Source organism: Silene latifolia, chromosome 2 (genome assembly GCF_048544455.1).
Source record: "Silene latifolia isolate original U9 population chromosome 2, ASM4854445v1, whole genome shotgun sequence".
NCBI classification, from domain to species: domain Eukaryota; kingdom Viridiplantae; phylum Streptophyta; class Magnoliopsida; order Caryophyllales; family Caryophyllaceae; genus Silene; species Silene latifolia.
The window spans coordinates 197,532,420-197,547,952 of record NC_133527.1 but is presented as its reverse complement, the minus strand read 5'-3'; positions in this window follow the sequence as shown (position 1 = coordinate 197,547,952).

Below are 15,533 nucleotides of genomic sequence, written 5' to 3'. Positions count from 1 at the left end.
TGAAATTAGGGGTGAGCAAGTTTAGGTCCGGACCGAAAAAATGGACCGGACCGGACCATTTGGTCTGGACCAAACCCGGACCGAATTAACTGTGGTATGTGTGTAACCCCGAATACATACCTGTCACAATATCAAATACGAGAACATGCTAATAAGTACTCTCAAATCCAAATTAACTATCCAGATTTGAGTTTGACGGTCAAAACGGTTTCAATTTTGACAAATATCATCTCATGTTATACAATTAGTTATATAATAACAGTCACGTTTACTAATTGTTAAATAATTTTTCTAATATTTGTAAAATTTGTACAAATATTAGAAAAATTATTAAACAATTAGTTAGCCATTAATGTCAAAGTGGAACTATTCAATGGATGGAGAATAATTCAAAGCACCACTGTGTCTACACATACTAAATTTCCCCTTCAAGGATAACCAAAAAAAAGAAGGGAGAATATCTATTTTTGACTCAACGTCAATAATGCAAGTGATCATGCCACACTATCACGTACTCTGTATCAACTAATGAATGACATACTCCACATACTAGCAGTAATAGTTAGATTATTTGTTTACCTTTTTTCCATTTTGGAGCGTCTCAGTCAATTGTTAACATTTTTATTATGAGAATATTTTTGATAGGCAATTTAATCTCCCACGCTCAATTTGGTCCATTAGTCAATCCATATTTGACCCCCTATTTCCTTTCCTAAATGCCTTACGAATTTACGATGATACGCAGTATAACGTTTCTGGATTTTATTAGTTCAACACGCCTAATAAATTTCACTTTTTAAATTTCAAATACTCGGTAATTGATACTTTAATATTACAGCGTTGTCAAATGCTAAAGGCATCAAATATTATGTTTGCATTTGTAAAACGTGAAAATTATGAGATGATTATGATAAGGTCCTTTATAAAATACATCAAAAATTATGTTTGCATATAACTCGAAAAATATAAGACGGTTATAACATGGACTTTTATATAAGATTTGAAACAGAGAATCAGAATATTATTGGGCACCCCTAAATTCCCCAACACTCTTAAAAGAGTAAATCTATTATTGTAAAAGATAGGAACAAGGTCAACGCCTATTGTAAAACTAATTTAGGAGCTTAATCTTCTCCCCCCTAACTAAGAAACCACAAGTACTAACTAAACTTGGAAGATAAATGCCTAAAAAAACTAGACATAAAAGTTGATTATATAAAGTTAATTAACTAAAGTGCTTTTTAAGTTAGATGAATGAAAGGAAAATAAGAGACGAACCCTAAACCAATTTCTAAAATTCTATTCTAAAGCAAGTCCCCCTTTAATTTGGGATTTTACGTATTTATTTTAAGTTGGGTTATTTTTTTTTTTTTTTTTTTTTTTGAGAATCGGGTTAACGAGACGGTAGGACTGTAATATGAAAAGTAGACTACAGAGGCAATAACAAAAAAAAAAAGGAAAAAATAATAATAAAACTTGACTTTGTCTTGTTGTTATTCCGAAAAGGCAGAGACACACGTGACAAATAAGACAGCTCCTCAAATGTTTACCCTGCTGGTGCTCCTTTGGTGAATTGGTGATGCGCGTGTGGCTGCACAGCTCGTGTCCACTTCGCCGCTGCTCGATAGTGATCAAATGAAGTGATGCTCGATAGCTGATGGGTCTAGTTTCGCACTCTGCTTTGGTTCCGAGTTCGAATTGTTGTTATGATGCCGGGGTTGATGATGGATTTTGGTCAAAGTCAATCTTGACCTTGACTTGGTTCACTTGACTTCGTTAGACCTGCTGCTTATCGACTTGTATATCTTCCCCTTGGTATCTACATCATCAACGAACGAAAGCAGTACAAATTTCTACAACTATAACAATTAATTGCAATATTCAATAAAAAAAATACTAATTAACAATTATTTTAATAATAGAGCTATTTAACCATGTAAAGCACATAAAATCGGCATAATAAAGAGTGTAAATAGGAGAAAATCCGATACTAAAATAATTCTTATCAAAATCGGATACGGATACTTGATTTCAGGAATTTATATAGTCTCAATATCCGATCAAATTTACTTATCATAATCGAATATGGATATTTGTTTATAACTACCTACATACTCCCCTGCATCCAAACCAAAGGTAACAGTTGTCTATCACACTTGTCGAATTTTTTTCTGATGGGACATATTCTGCACCGCTGACCAAGTCAACATATCGAGCAAGGTCAAGGGTATCCATAGCAAAATCAACGACTTAGACAGCCTAGCCGACACAATCCATCGGCTGTGTCACACTGGTCTCGGCCGGACAACTAGCTGCCGGGACGCATATCCGCGTACTCATATCCAAGACCCTCGGCTAGCCTCCTCAGGTCCATCGGCCGAGGGTAAAACGGTCTTTCCACCTAATGAGCCACTTGGCCACTTGGCCACTACGGGACAAAAGGTGAATGCCTATAAATACTCCTCAACCTTCATTGAGGAAAGGATCCACAAATTGACCTAATAACCACTATTCATCTGGTAATATCTTCCTTATCTCTCTACGATACACTCTTAGCCAAGTAACAACGACTTACCTCTCTAAGTTTACTGACTTGAGCGTCGGAGTGAGTACGCTCGGCCAAAGCCGAGCCCTCGCTTGTTCATCGTTTCGGAGACCGCAGGGAAGGATTCTAGCAAGGACATCATTCTACTAGCTACGAGTGGTATCAAACATCTGCTCTGGATTTACACCCGGAACAATTGGCGCCGTCTGTGGGAAGTAGACACTAAAAGCTAGTCACATTCATTCCCAAAACAACAAAAACAAAAACACGAGAAAAACCCACCCCAAAAGCTAAGATGTCAAAGCAACAAGTAGTCGTGACCGACGAAACCGAGCTACACCAAGATGATACATTTCACCATTCTGGAGTAGTGCAACCCTCCACCGGCGAGTAATCCAACCGGAATTCGAATGCCAACATTACGGACACACCGCCGCCCACAACCAGGTCACCATCATGGGACAGGTGGTTGACATAGCGAAACTGAAGACACTCCTAGACCTGATTGGGAGTACACCAGCTCACACGGGTACGCCAACACAAGCGGCAGAAGCCGTCCAGGAGAACAGGGCCCAGAACGTGACTCCAAGAAACTTGAACGGAGCACTGGGAGAAGCAGACCATATCAAGACGCCGGAGGAGCCCAAAGTGGTCGTGGTAAACATAAGTCCATCTCGCACTCGGGAGAGGACAGCGTCGCCGCAACACCGACGAGGCACACCCCGGGGGAACCAGCGAAGTCCGACTCAGGAGAGTCGGAGAAGAAGTCCAAACCAAAGAAGGAGTCCTTCTCGCTACGAGGAGAGGAGCCGGACCAGAAATGCAAGGAGTCGATCGCCGCGTGTCATCCGACACGTGGTCAAGCAGCCCCTAAGCGACTATGTCCTAGACACCGCCGTGCCACCCAAGCTGAAGTTGCCGGCGCTCACATACAAAGGAGATAGCGACCCAACCGACCACTCCGAGGCCTTTGAGTCTCACATGTCGGTATGGGAGCAGCCCGATGAAGTCTGGTGCCGGGTCTTCCCAACGACTCTGCATGGGATGGCTCAGAGTTGGTACAAGGGGCTTCCTGACGGCTCGATATATTGTTTCGCCGACCTAAAGGACGCTTTCTTGGCCCAGTACTCTTGTAACAAAAGGAGGGCCGTGGAAACATCGGACCTCCTGACTATCAAACAGGAGGAGGGCGAGTCTCTACGTGCCTATGTGAAGAGGTTCGACGGCAAAGTCCAGCAGATTCGGGAGATCAACCCCGAACTGGCGGCGTTCGCACTAATGAAGGGCCTCCCAAAGGGAAGCTTAAAGGACGAGCTCATCAAGCACGGGGGCCTGGGCCTGGACGCCGCAAGGAAGATGGCCGATCAGGCCATCAAGGTGGAAGATTACCACAAGACCTGGGTAGGCCCCAGCGAGGTCAAGCCCTCAGAGAAGAAAAGCCGCCGGGATGACAGTCCGGATGAGAGACGCCGCGACACTAACAGGTCGCGATCTGATGAGAAACGCCGTGACAAGAACAGGTCACGGTCCGATAGATCTACCAAGAAGCAGGATTCGACGGGCGCCGGGGGGAGTTCGGGGATGTTTTACCAAAGGCATTACCATGACAAAACCCCTCTGGTCGCATCGGCCGCCCAGGTTTTTCGCCCGAGCGAGCGAGGGCCGAAGTGGAACGGCCTCCCAAGCCAAAAGGAGACGGTGACGCGAACCGATCTGCGAGTACCACGGTTGCGCCGCCACCTCACGACAACTCGCTGCACTGAAGAATGCCATTGAAGAGCTAATCCGAAAGGGGTGCCTCGACAAGTATGTGGCCAAAGGCCAGAAGACTGACGCCAGCGGCTCGGATAAGAAATCCGTTTTTCAACGGATAGGAGTTATCCACGTAGTCATCGGAGGTAACGAGAACGGCGGGTCGGCTCATGGGCACAAAAGGCACTGAACGAGTCAGTCGGGCCATCAACTTTGTGCCCAACACAATACCCCGCCTCCAAGATTCCCCGATATGACTATTGGAGGGAAGGACTACGAGGGAGTCATCGCCCCTCACAAATGACCCGCTCGTAGTCAACTTGGACATTTCCAACCACCTGGTAAAGAGGTGTCGATTGACACAGCGCCTACACGAACATCATGTTTAGGGAGTGCTTTAACGACCTCGGCCTTAGACTCAAGGATTTGAGCCCTGCACCCATCCACATACGACTTCTCCGGGCTGGCTGGTACCCACAGGTTCAATCGGACTACCGGTGATGTTCGGCGAGGGGAATGCGGCCAAGAATGTCCTAGCCGAGTTCGTCGTCATCGACGGCTCATCCGCCTACAACGCCCGATAGGCGTGTGTTACTCGAGCGATGCCGACGCAGTGATGTCCATCCGGGCCCTGACACTAATGTATGTCTCGGACCGGGGGGAAGCACATAAGCTCGTCTCCAAAGACGAGAAGGACGAGGTGGTCAACATCCAGATATCTGCCAGAGGATGCAACATGCAATCCCTCAAAGTGGCGAAGCAGTCGGAGAAAGGGAAAGGCTCATCCTCACAACCAAAAGGCGACCTTATGGATGCAACCGACGGCTGACGTGGGAAGAGCATGCAATCCCTCCAAATAAGGCATTAGGAAACTAATAGACTTTGTTTAGCGCCGGAGGTGCCCAAAACAGCTGTGGGCACCCCGACGCATGTTAATATCGAATGCAAAAAGGGACCAAGTCTTTCATCAAAATGTTCAGTTTTTCAGGCTAGGCGCCATCAAGAAGCCGACGCCGTCTCATACTGTCGATTGGATAAGAGCGGCGTTCGTTGTGAAAACGACGACGCATGCTCACACCGCCGATTGGACAAGAGCGGCGTTCGTTATAAAGAATGAAGCCGACGCCGTCTCATACTGTCGATTGGATAAGAGCGGCGTTCGTTGTGAAAACGACGCCGCTCTCACACTTGTCGATTGGACAAGAGCGGCGATCGTTATAAAGAATGAAGCCGACGCCGTCTCATCTTGTCGATTGGATAAGAGCGGCGTTCGTTGTGAAAAACGACGACGCCTTTGCTCACACTGCGATTGACAAGAGCGGCGGTCGTTATAAAGAATGAAGCCGACGCCGTCTCATACTGTCGATTGGACAAGAGCGGCGTTCGTTGTGAAAACGACGACGCCTTTGCTCACACTGCCGATTGGACAAGAGCGGCGTTCGTTATAAAGAATGAAGCCGACGCCGTCTCATACTGTCGATTGGATAAGAGCGGCGTTCGTTGAAAACGACGACGCCCGCGCTCACACGCGATTGGGACAAGAGCGGCATCGTTATAAAGAATGAAGCCAACGCCGTCTCATACTTGCCGATTGGACAAGAGCGGCGTTCGTTGAAAAACGACGCCGCTCACACATCGTCGATTGACAAGAGCGGCGATCGTTATAAAGAATGAAGCCGACGCCGTCTCATCTGTCGATTGGATAAGAGCGGCGTTCGTTGTGAAAAACGACGGCGCTTTGCTCACACTCTTGTCGATTGGACAAGAGCGGCGATCGTTATAAAGAATGAAGCCGACGCTGCCTCTCATACTTGTCGATTGGACAAGAGCGGCGTTCGTTGTGAAAACGACGCGCTTTGCTCACACATCGTCGATTGACAAGAGCGGCGGTCGTTATAAAGAATGAAGCCGACGCCGTCTCATACTGTCGATTGGATAAGAGCGGCGTTCGTTGAAAACGACGGCGCCCGCTGCTCACACTTCGATTGGACAAGAGCGGCGATCGTTATAAAGAATGAAGCCGACGCCTCTCATCTTGTCGATTGACAAGAGCGGCGTTCGTTGTGAAAACGACGACGCCGCTCACACTTGTCGATTGGACAAGAGCGGCGTTCGTTATAAAGAATGAAGCCGACGCCGTCTCATACTGTCGATTGGACAAGAGCGGCGTTCGTTGTGAAAACGACGACGCCGCTCACACATGTCGATTGACAAGAGCGGCGTCGTTATAAAGAATGAAGCCGACGCTGTCTCATCTTGTCGATTGGACAAGAGCGGTGGACACCATGAAGAAATGTAGTGCTGGGGCAGTCACCCCAAATAGTAGACACTCCGGCAGTCACGTAAAGTGGTAGACGCCGCGTAATACGCTATCCGGACGCCGACTCTTACTGTCGTACCGACAAGAGCGGCAGTCTCCATCGGAAAGCAGACACCGCGACAGACGCGGCCAGCGCATTTGATAAACAAATCAAAATACCTTGAAACGTTAAGTTGAGATAAACACTCTAAACCGCCTCGGCCAAGCTAAGTCGAAAACAAAAAGAGACGCTCAATTTAAGACGTCAGAAGGCAACTCGAGGCAAAACGAAAAAGACCTCGGCATACCGAAGGCAAAGGAAGCAAACTCTTATTAATAATAACAGCTACGGTGGAAAGAATGCAGACAACGGCCGCCCCCATTGGGGTAAGCCGAAACATAACCTACCAAGGTTGTACAAAATACAAGGAAAGAAAAAAAACAAAAATTACAAGCATCATTTGAAGCACCAAAGGATAACAGGGAAGAAGGGTTTAGCAATTGACTCCCAAGCAGCTAAAACAGATCTGCTGTAAACTTGTTCTCATCAAGCGAAGACTTGGTAGCATGTGAGGAGCTAAGGCGATCTGTAAACTTGTTCTCATCAAGCGACCCTATGCCATTGCCGCTTACCATCGCAGCGGTAGCCACGTCTTCTTCATTGGGCAACCCAAAGCGGCTTTCTTAGCGGCCTCGGCTACGGCCTCGGCGTCATCGGCCGCCCTCATTCTGTCAGCTTCCTCCTTGGCCGCCTTAGCCTTCTCGGAAGAGCGACTCTCTCCCGCGGCCGCCTCTTCCTCAATTTTCGCCCTCACCGCCTCCCGGGCCTTCTCCGCCATGGCTTTCTCCTTAGCCGCCGACTTATCATCGAGCGGCTCGTTATATCGACCCACGGAAAGGCATCCTCAAGAGGAAAAAGCTCCTCGATCACTTCCCGCGGCTCCTTCACCGGATCTCGGAATTCGGCGCACGGATTGGGGAGCATGACGGTGCTGGAGCATCTCAATGTCCTCCTCCTTCGCTTGATGACGGCCTCTTTGCCCCGAATCACCCCGCCGGGCCTTAAACAGGCCCTCGGATTCGTTCCTCTGCTGGAGATAGAGGTCGGCACGCCCGTACAAAGTTACACTTCTCCAACAACTTCGCGCTTCGGGCCGCCGCCGCCTCGGCCTTGGCTCTCTCAGCCAGGACGTCCTTTTCAGCGTCCTCCCTGAGTTTTCTCTCAGCCAAGAGCGCCTTCTCAGCATCTTCCCTAAGCTTCCGCTCATTGAGGAGATCAAGCTTCGCCGACGCAGCCACCCGCTTAGTGGCATTGCGCTCATGAACAGCTCGAGCCACGGCCTTCTCTTGCTCCATGAGACGAGCACCGGTGATGACGTTCCACCTTGCCGGCTCCCTAATCAACTTCGTGCCTTCCTCCATAAGTCGGGAGACGGAAGCCCTGCGGGGATGAAGGGACGGTGGTGACAGTTTGACCACCGGCCCGCGGGCCGGGAGGAGGAAGCCTTTTGGGATGAAGGGTTGACGGTGACGCCTTGATCACCGACCGACTGCGCAGAGGACCCCCTACCTGCCGCCCAACGAGACCAAGAGCCGATCGCGGTTGGTCTCGCAAGAATTTAATAAAGACATCGTATCAACTCAGTATCGACATATCGAAAGCCCGGTGAATTTGAGTCACGAGATAGTTAGTTACCATGCTTGGCCTTCTTGACCGGGAGGAGGCAACTCCTCGCCCGGCGAGAGGGGCTGTCTTCTTCCTCTTACGGATGAGAGGAGATCCCTCCCCATCAGAGTCCCCCTCAGAAGGAATATCAACAATCTCCACTTTCTTGGGGGGAGGGATAGGAGATGGAGCCGGGGTCAATGGAGTTTTTCGCGTCCGACGCACTACACCGCTAACGATCCTCGCCTGAGCCTCCTCCACGCTCAAGCTCTTCAGCCTTTGTTCCATAAGGTCATTCACCGACTTCCTACGGTCGTGGGCTACAGCTTTCGGATGCAAGTTAGCAACGGTCCCATCTTTGTGCAGTCCCATTCTCCGAAGAAGATCCTCAGACAAGTCTTTTCCAAAGTGGTCTGCGAAAGGAACAAAGCAAGAGTTAGGAGGAAATAAACCAAAATCCAAGGAGCAAGAGCATTAAGAGCGGCGATGGGCCTCACACCGACCCCACTCACCCTGTGCTAGGGCCGGTATGAGGCCCACGTGGCAGAGCGGCTCATCCTGAAGGATGATCTGCGTCGGGGGAATCCATTTTTTCGGTACCCCACTCTTATCCGTCTCGAAGAGCCTCATTGCCAGCCTCTCATTCAATTGAAGGTAGACACTGCTAGCATCCATTTTGAGCTTCTTCCGGGAAACCCATCTATCATGCTCCGCCCGAGTCTCACACCGCAAGTTAACTCGGTCTTTGGAAGAAGCGAGGCGGCGGATAGTCATCCGGCACCTTAACGTACACCCACCGGCCCTGCCAGTCCTTACAAGAAGGAAGTTTGTTGACGGAGACATAACCCGGCTCCATCTCCACACTGTACCATCCGACGCGGCCAAAAAATGGTTTGAGATGGTGAAGCCGGCGGAATAAATTGACCGTTGGAGCCTCCCCTTTGAAGAGACAGAGCCAGACAAAGCCGATTATGGTCCTCATAGCCAACGGGTGCAGTTGTGCAACGGCAACGTTCATGGCTCTAATAATGGCCATAACATACCCATTCAGCGAAACCGAGCCCATACTCCAGATGGTGCATATATACGCCGGTGTGGCCCGGTGGAGGGCAACAGACGGCCTGACCCTCCTCGGGGATAACTATTTCGTATCCCCTACCGAAGAAAAAATGGCCCTCGAAAAATTTGTCGCTGAACAATCAAGCGAGCTTATGAGTCCAAGCACGGTCAAGACGAGGCCTTACAGGCGTCGCCGTGATCCATAACGTCATCGCCTCCCTTCATTACGACGAGGCCTTTCCACTTCATCACCAAAATCATCACCAAGGTCACCATAGGAATCAGAATCCTCCCATTCCTCAAGAATTTGAGGATCAACTTCAGGAGAAGGAGACCTAGGGCCCCCCGACGCAGGTATGCTAGGTCCAGCATCAGCAGAAGACATGTTCACAACGAATTACCAACGAAATAAAAGAAAAGTTGTTTGATTACCTCGAAGAAATACACTCGCCGGATCGACAACCGAAGATTTGAAGAATAGAAAGCCCTTGAGAGTTTAGAGAGATGAAGATTTTGGGAGAAAATTTTCGAAAATTTGAGGAAATGAAAATAATGGCCAAAATCACGGAATAACTGCCCTATTTATAGGAAAAAGCCCATGAAGAAGGACCAATCAGGGCACAGCCCATGAAGCGTCAACCAATCAGCAAGCAAACACGTGTCGAACATGCAACCATGGAATGTCAATCAATACTACAGTTACCAAGCGTATTCAACACGCCCATTCACATCTCTCTCCGCCTGTTCATCTCCCTCGTAAAATTCCTAAGTTCCCGCTCTCCGCCGCCACACGATCGACCAACCCATGAAGCACCGGCGGGGCAATCGAAATAACCTAACCGCACTCACACCCTGGTCTCGGCCGGCATCATCATTCTTTCCCACATCGGATACCCTTTACGCATCCATATGGAGGGGGGATATAGTAGGCCTACGAATGATCAAGCCGATGCATCAGAAGAAGCCGACGCAAAAATTTTTGCAAAATACTTGCGCAGAATATACGCTCAACATACATCGGAGCCCATGCCACGGCATAGACTACGCTGGGGGCAAATTGATGGGGCATATTCTGCACCGCTGACCAAGTCAACATATCGAGCAAGGTCAAGGGTATCCATAGCAAAATCAACGACTTAGACAAATTTAGCCGACACAATCCATCGGCTGTCACTGGTCTCGGCCGGACAACTAGCCGGCCGGACGCATATCCGCGTACTCATATCCAAGACCCTCGGCTAGCCTCCTCAGGTCCATCGGCCGAGGGTAAAACGGTCTTTCCACCTAATGAGCCACTTGGCCACTTGGCCACTACGGGACAAAAGGTGAATGCCTATAAATACTCCTCAACCTTCATTGAGGAAAGGATCCACAAATTGACCTAATAACCACTATTCATCTGGTAATATCTTCCTTATCTCTCTACGATACACTCTTAGCCAAGTAACAACGACTTACCTCTCTAAGTTTACTGACTTGAGCGTCGGAGTGAGTACGCTCGGCCAAAGCCGAGCCCTCAGTTTGTTCATCGTTTCAGGAGACCGCAGGAAGGATTCTAGCAAGGACATCATTCTACTAGCTACGAGTGGTATCAAACATCTGCTCTGGATTTACACCCGGAACATTTTCAACAAGAGGCTTTTTCACCAAAACCTATATTCAAAACTCCTCCAAGATCAGAAAAAGGAAAGGACGTCATATATTTCTGAACCATCATCAGTAGATCGAAGAGGTAAAAATTACAAAGTTAATAGTTTTCACATTAGAGGACAGTCTTGCCATCTATTTTATGGAAGATGACCATCAATTTTCAAATCCATCGTTAATTCGTTATGATGTTAGTCTTTGAGATTATAAAAGCTAGTGTGGTACTGTGGTCATACATACGTCTGACGGAGAGTGCTCTACATAAAGCTTCAAAAATTAGTTATCTTAATACAACATACAGTTCTAGTTAATTATGTACTTCACATTTGGTGCAACTGGTCCAAAATCAGTAACCCTAGAACTTACCCAATCCCAAATCAGTAACCCTAGAACTTATCCTTACTTGATTTCGCCGAAACCCGGTTTCTGGATGCATCATAGACTCACTCATAAACTTGAAAATGTCATATTTTGCTACTAATATACGGGATGGCGTCCGGTGCACGATGGCGTCCCCGCTAGGCGATGTTTTAGGCGGGAAATCAAGTAAGGATAAGTTCTAGTAAAATGTACTCCCTCCTATTCATTTTAACTCTCCCTTTTCAAAAGGGCACGCAAATTAAGGGGGGGAATTATTTTATTGTAAAGTATTGTGGTGGTGTAAGGTAATTAGAGAGAGGGAAGGTATTATTGTGGGGTAAGATGATTAAAATAAGTATTGTTGTGGGGTAAGACGATTAAAATAAGATAAAGTATGAGTATTGTGGGGTATTGTTGTGGGGTAAGATGATTAAAATAAGTATAAAATTTTACTAAATAAGGAAAGGGGGAGAGTTATATGAATAGACGAAAAAGGAAAGGGGAAGAGTTAAAATGAATAAGAGGGAGTAGTAAAATACCAAACATTATTCCAGGAAATATGTTTTAGGCGGGAAAAGTTGGACTTTCTCGCCTATTCATTTAATAAATAGGGGATGATAAACCGACTCTCCGAGATTTTTCAGATTCTTTCTTTATTATACTCCTTTACAAGGTTGTCTTTTTTCCATGTTCTAGCTTCAAAATAATATTTGATTCGTACTTTAAAAAAAATGTTATTTTATCTTACCTCCAATGTAGTTCTTCCCTAAATATGCACATTTCTTTTGTAATTACCTTTAGTAGTGCTTGTCCATTTTAGAAAACATATCTACTTCACCTGTTCATTAGTTACTCTTTACTTACCTTAGTCATTATCATTTGGTGTGAGCTATTTAAGTAAGTGAAAAAAAAAGAATGGAATAGTTGGAGGAGTAACATCAGCTATTTGGAATATTCCTGATTTATGGGAAATAAGCATAAATCATTTAATGTGGAATAACGAGACAAATAAAAGATGGTCCAAAGATAAAGAAGCCGGCCCCTGATTTATGGGAAATAAGCATAAGGAGGAGTATGAATACTGAATACATACAATGATACACAAAAGAGTACTCGTATAATTCTAGCCATGCTATTTGGAATATTCCTCATGTATATAAACCATAAGAATATACGAGTTTAACGTTAGGAGACCTGGGTTGGCCTTCCCAAGAAAGAAAATCTTGTGGGCGATTTCTTACCGAGTCACGCCTAATAGATTTCGGAACACATCACCCGGGTGGTTTCGCAGTATACGTGGTTTGTTCACGCTATCACGTCTGTGGGTTTCAAAGTCTTGTGAAGGGTAGCGGTACCAGGCTTCCTCGTTACCAAAAAAAAAAAAAACATTAGGGGATGAAACTTGCATGGACAACTTGGACGTGCATGGTATGGTTTACTATGTACTGTAATTATTTAATGTTATTCGATTTTAAAGGGGACCATAAAGGGGACCATAAGAGTAGATATGATTCGGAATTTCTCTAACTGGTTTAATTGGAGGTAAGAAACGTAAATTTTGAAAGGATTTTAACAAGTAATATAATAATGATACCGTACAATGCACGGTCTTATCAATTCTATCCTTTTGACCTGTTTAATGGCGATTTTGTTTAGGTTGAGTTATACTGATAGTTCACATAATGAAGATTCACACTATTTTTTCTATTTCACCACTTTCGACCTTTTATTTGGCTAATTTAAATAGGATATGAATGAATTACGGAGTATATTTTCTGTTAATCATGGTGGTCCTTACTTGCTAACATGATGTCTTTTGACAAAGCATAATGATGATGTGTAACCTATTATGATTATGCGCTCAAATTTAGACACACTCAAATGTTAGGTTTATATATTCGTGTGGTTAAATACTCCCTTCAACTTGGTTTACAATTTCACCTACTCTTCGCATAATAATAAGAAATTTAATAAACAAAAAAGTAAATGTAATCAATGGTTATAATGTACAAAATGTGTAGTTGTTACCTGTAGTATCAATGATCGGAAGCTAATTATAAATTATGGATTTTAATGAAAAAGTCATAAATATAAATTTCAATTAAAAGATTAGAGTTTAATTATAAGAATATAATAATTGAAAAGATAATAATATAATGAAAAAAAAATTATTTTTTTACCTTTTTTAGCTAGATGCTTTTTTGAGGGAAAACAAAGAGAATTTTTATTCTCTTAGTAGTAGGGCCGTAGGGGGGATTCATCTTTCCCTAAAATCGAATTTAATCTAATTATTATTCTAATAACTTGAACAATAGATTATAATTCTTCGACTGTTAAAGTAATTTTCGTTTTTAGCAATTACTAATACCTCTTATTGAAATTATTAAGAGTAATTTTTAGTGAAATTAATATGGTTAGCAATTAGTAATATATACTAGTTTAGATCCCGCACAATAAATGCGCGATATTTATAGACTTATTAATATAGATTCCGTGCAATATATGCACGTTATTTATAGAATTTTACTTTTTAGTGCATTATTTATAGAATTTAAATTGACAATTCACTTATTTTCATGTTTCTCCTTAATGTATTTTGATAAGAGAAATAAATAAAAATTTAAATCATAAGAACTAATAAAATGAGTGTTTTTTTGAATTTTTTTTTACCGTGAAATTAATGATGTTAATTTACAAATATTTACTAATAACATATTTTTTAGCTGCTCATAAAAAGTCAATGAATTTTAACAAATATTTACCAATACCATATTTTTTAGCCGCAACTTTTTATCATAAAAAGTCAATAAATTTTTATCAATTAAGTTCTTTAAAAAAAAAATTTCTTTATCCTAAAAAGATCGGTGATAAATTTGTGCAAAATGTGAAATATTAAATATTATAAATACAAAAGATTATATCCATTAGTAACTGATCATATCTACACCTATAGTATATGCTAAAAATACCAAGCACTATTCTAGGAAATATGTTTTAGGCGGGAAAAAAATTAGAGTCGCCTATTCATTTAGTAAATAGGGGATGAAACCAGATAAATTATGAAAGATATGGTTCAAGTAATTCAAAAGTGCATTTAGACGTAAAATCTTCACCAAATTTATTTCAGATAATTAAATATAGACAAAAATTATATCATATTTAAAATTCTCAAAGATATTGGAAATCATTATATTCCGTTATTAAGTATTTATAATCTCAAGTGAATTTTCTTAAAGCTCCGTATCAAAAATAGAGAACCCTTCAAAAAACTCCCTTAACATATTCATCAACCAACATCTACATTATGGGTAAAAATAAATGTTTCACTTCTCTTAGAGCTGATCAAGTGCGGGTTAGCCCGTTCGGTCCGCTAGACTAAATGGACGGGGGCTTGGACTAAACAAAATTGCTCATGAGCGGCCCGCTAGGCCCGCTATTAAAAGTAACCTCATAAAAGTTCTCAAAAACCCTCAATCCTCGGATGTTCTCTGCTAATTTCATTTACAATTTGCACACTCTAAACCAATTAGGTAGCGAAAATGAATACTTATGCCTTTCGTATAAGTGGAAGATTGTCGGTATTTACACTTATCGTATAATGATTTTTCGAGAATAGACATGCTAACGAGATTGTCATATAAAGATAGTACCTTTTAAGTATTTATTACATGGGAGTGTATGTAACCGCTAACAATGCCGCCGCCGCACAAAGAGCAAGGCAAAAATGAACTTTTGATGTTTGCAGTAGAACATTGTAAAACTTGTGTTTTTCCACTAGTAAACTTATCATTTGAAAATTAGTATACTTTATTAAGGTAAGCTTTTAAAGACAATTGTTAAGTTTTAGTGCGATGTAACGAGAACAAACTTGTGTTTTAATAGAAACACTACTTTCAATATTTGATTTTAGTCAGGCCCAACAACATTACTTAACAAAAATATGAAATAATATTTTTATTTTAATAGCCTGATATTTTAAATTAATAACTTATATATTTAAATATGTTAGTTTTCATTATAAAGTATAAAGTTATCAAAATAAAATCAAAACTTAATATCTAAACGCTTTTGCTTGAACTTTTCTCCTATTGGACCAGTCATATACTATAGGACGGTCCTATAAAAAAGTTGCTGAAAAAAGAAAAAAAAAACACTTTAGACCAAACACAAACAGCCCATGAAATTTCATGGGCAAAATAATTAGA